This window comes from Anser brachyrhynchus, assembly GCF_964034855.1.
Source record: "Anser brachyrhynchus genome assembly, contig: SCAFFOLD_197, whole genome shotgun sequence".
Taxonomy (NCBI): domain Eukaryota; kingdom Metazoa; phylum Chordata; class Aves; order Anseriformes; family Anatidae; genus Anser; species Anser brachyrhynchus.
The window spans coordinates 138,718-142,500 of NW_027663534.1; the positions used below are offsets into that span (position 1 = coordinate 138,718).

At 62.5% G+C, this 3,783-nt stretch overlaps 1 long non-coding RNA gene across 1 annotated transcript in view; it reads right to left on the reverse strand.

The window, feature by feature from the left end:
• Positions 1-387: 387 nt before the first annotated feature.
• The window catches only part of LOC308187321, a 23,450-nt gene continuing 20,054 nt past the window's right edge, over positions 388-3,783 (reverse strand). Inside the window, exon 2 of the long non-coding RNA XR_013944603.1 lies at positions 388-583. This is a non-coding gene — a long non-coding RNA (uncharacterized lncRNA). The remainder of the gene's footprint in view (positions 584-3,783) is intronic.

A 3,783-nucleotide genomic window follows, 5' to 3' on the forward strand; every position in this document is an offset into this window, starting at 1 on the left:
CGGGGCAAAGACCGCAGGGCCCTCATGCCGGGTAGAGCTGGCGGCCAGACTCGGATGGCTAAACAATATATAGGGGTGGCTGGCCGGGGTGGGGGGGCCGGCTGCTCGGGAATAGGCTGGGCATCGGTCAGCGGGTGGTGAGCAATTGCATTGTGCATCACTTGTTTTCTTACACATTATTATTGTTAATACTATTATCATTATCACTATTATTATTATTATTGTTATTATTATATTCCTTATATTCCTTATATTATTATATTCCTGTCTTAATAAACTGTCTTTATCTCAACTCACCGGCTTCACTTTCCCGTTTCTCTCCCCCATCCCAGAGAGGGAGGGGGGAGGGTGAGCGAACGACTGTGTGGTGTTTAGCTGCCAGCCGGGTTAAACCACAACGTGGCTGTACCCTGCTCGCCCGCTCCCCGGCCTCCCTGACACCTCATAGTCCGCCGTGACAGCGGGCAAGAACCATGTCTTGCTTTACCTGGTTTTATCTTTATTTATTTATTTATTTATTGATTGTTGCCTTCCATCCAATGTAGTTGTGGGAATCATGTAGTTACTGATCGTCGTTCAAAACCTCACCCAACGCCGTCCCCAGACGGGGAGCAGTGGGGACCGCCTAGCAGCAGGCCACACGGCTGGGGCCACAGAACTGACCATGTCGGGTGGCCGGGCCTGCTGCCCCCACCCTCGAGTTGCGAGGGGACAGTGTCCGGGCTGCGGGGAGGCCCAGCTGTGTGTCTGAGGGTTTATGCGTTCCTAAATATACCGATCGCCTCATCGGCAAAATCGTCGGGACGGTCTGCAAAGGAAGCCTAGCGCAGCACAGGAGAGCAGAGAAATGAAGAGGAAAGCCGAGCAAGGCAAAGCAAAGCCCTGCTAGGGAAAAGAATGCGGCATAATGAAAAGAAATGACAAGCAGGGCCAGGCAAAGCAAAGCGCGGCCAGGAAAACCAAAGCCAAAAGGTCCAAAAATAAAACAAAGCAATAAAATGAATATGTATCTATATTAACAAAAAAAAAAAAAAAAAAAAAAGAAGAAGAAGAAAAAAAGAAACAAAAACAACAACAAAAAAAAAGCAAAGCAATCTGACGCAAAGCAATCTGAGGCAAAGGAAAGCAAAGCAGGGGCGAGAACAGCAGAGGAACGCAGAGAAGGAAAAGCAAAACTGTGCCCGGAAGAGCAGAGCAAAGCAAAGCAAAGCAAGGAGAAACAAAGAGAAGCGAAGCAAATGCAAGGAGCTGGCGGCCAGCCCTCCTGCCGGTTCCCAGTGTCTGCGGGGCAAAGACCGCAGGGCCCTCATGCCGGGTACGGTCGGCAGTGCAAAGGGAAGAAATGCGAGACGAAGGAAAGCCTCGGAAGGAAAAGAAAGCCTTATCAGGAAAAGCATAGTCAAGCAGGGTCAGGAAAAGCAACGCGTAGCGGTGGCAGGAGAAGCATATCAAAGCAAAACAGTGCTGTGAAAACGAAACGTGTAGTTGCTTAGCGTGGTGCAAAGTCGCTCCCCCCCAGCCCAACCCGCCCCAGGCGAATAGGGGCCGGTAGCCGGGCTACGGGGAGGCGGGTGTTCGAGAAGGCGAGCTCGCGGCCGCGGCCCCCGGTTGCCTCGGGCCGCCCGTCGCTCTGACGTCAGAGGCAAACGCCTGGCCGAGAACGGCGTCCGGGTCTACCCGGAAGCCGAAGGACGCATGCGCGCGCATGTCCAAAGGCGTCCGTCGGTCGGTCGGTCGGTCAAGCGATTCCCGAGTGGGTCCGCCCAGGCGAAAAGCATCGAAAAGCGCCGGAAAGGTCCGAAAAGGCCCGAAAAGGTCCGAAAAGGGCCGGAACGGCCCGTACGAAAAGCGAAGGAAGGCAGACCGACCGACGGCGTTCGGTCCCGGCCGGCGGGTCTGCCGGTGTCCTCCTGCGGTTGCCGGGTGTACCGCGTCCTCCTGTGGCCGCCTAGTCTCCCCGTGTCCTCCTGCGGCCGCCGGGTCTATGCGGTCGCCGTGTTTGCATAGCCCGTGGCGACCTGTAGGGGTCGCTGCAGCGGGGCCGGCCGCGAGAACGGCGTCGGGGTCTGCCCGGCACCGACGGACGCGCGCGCGCACGTCCAAAGGCATCCGTCTGTCGGTCGGTCGCGCGGTTCCCGAGTGGGTCCGTCCACGCGAAAAGCAGCGAATAGCGCCGGAAAGGGCCGAAAAGGTCCGAAAAGGTCCGAAAAGGGCCGGAACGGCCCGTACGAAAAGCGAAGGAAGGCAGACCGACCGACGTCGTTCGGTCCCGGCCGGCGGGTCTGCCGGTGTCCTCCTGCGGTCGCCGGGTGTGCCGCGTCCTCCCGTGGCCGCCTAGTCTCCCCGTGTTCTCCTGCGGCCGCCAGGTCTACCGGGTCCCCCCGCGCCCCCTCGCGGCCGCCTGACGTACCCGTGTCCTCCCGCGGCCGCCAGGTCTACCCGGCCGCGGTCGCCATGTTTGCGTAGCCCGTGGCGACCTGTAGGGGTCGCTGCAGCGGGGCCGGCCGCGAGAACGGCGTCGGGGTCTGCCCGGCACCGACGGGCGCGCGCGCGCGCGCGCGCGTCCGAAGGCATCCGTCTGTCGGTCGGTCGCGCGGTTCCCGAGTGGGTCCGTCCACGCGAAAAGCATCGAAAAGCGCCGGAAAGGTCCGAAAAGGCCCGAAAAGTTCCGAAAAGGGCCGGAACGGCCCGTGCGAAAAGCGAAGGAAGGCAGACCGACGGCGTTCGGTCCCGGCCGGCGGGTCTCCCCGTGTCCTCCCGCGGTCGGGAGGTGTACCGTGTCCCCCTGTGGCCGCCTGGTCTACCCGTGTCCTACCGAGGGCGCCCCGTCTGCCCGCCTGGAGGAGGTCGCTGACGGTCGGGCTGTGGGAACGGCGGCCACGTCTACCCTGACTCGGACGGGACTTGGCGGCGTGCCGTGGGGCTAGCGGTAGATGAGTAGGTCGTGAGACGGCTCGGAAGGTGTCGTAGGCGTCGCTGTTTCTTTCTGCCTCCAGTTACGTCGAGGTAAAAGTCGGTTGCTCTCGGGTGCCTCGCTGCGGGACTCTTGAAAAGGTCTTGGAGCTTTTCGGGGGCGGTGACTTTTGTGTCCGTCTCTAGGAGAGAGCGGGGACTCTGCTCCTGAAGCGGTGCTGAGCGAGCACTTGCGGCTGGGGGAGCCGGCGCACGAAAAGGGGTCGCGCGGCGTCGGTGGCGGCGTGGGCTCGGGGGTCGGTTCTGTCGACTGGTCAACCTTAGCTGCCTGCCGACTCCCTCCCGCCCCCCCCCTCGCCCCGCCGGGCAGCGAGAAGCGGTCTCGCGCGCGCGAGTCGCTGGGAAAAGAAAGAGCTGTGGAGAAAAGCGGCGGGTGGTCCGCCGGCGCACGAACGCTGAGCGTCCGGGGGCGTCCCCGGCGGCTTTCACCGGTCCCGGAGGCTCGGAAGGCGAAGGGGGGACCGGGCGGCGCGGATTGGCACGGCCGAGGCGGCGGCGCCTCCGCTTGCCGACGATGCACCTCACCTCACCCGCACGCAGCGCCCGCCGAGGCGTTCCCCGAGCACGTCGGAGAGGCTCCCCGGCGGGTCGGCTCTTGCCAGGGCCGATGTTCAGGTCGGCGCGAGCACCTCTCGCGGACGTTGCTCCCGCACACCCGCCCGCACGCGACGCTGTTGGCTGTTTTTCTTGCGATCGATGAGGCCGTTCGGGTCGCGTCGGAGAGGGCCCCCGGCGGGCCGGCTCTTCCGCGCTCCCCTGTCCCGGGGGAGCCGCGGCGGCGTCCGGTGTTCGGGCACGGGCGGCCTCCTC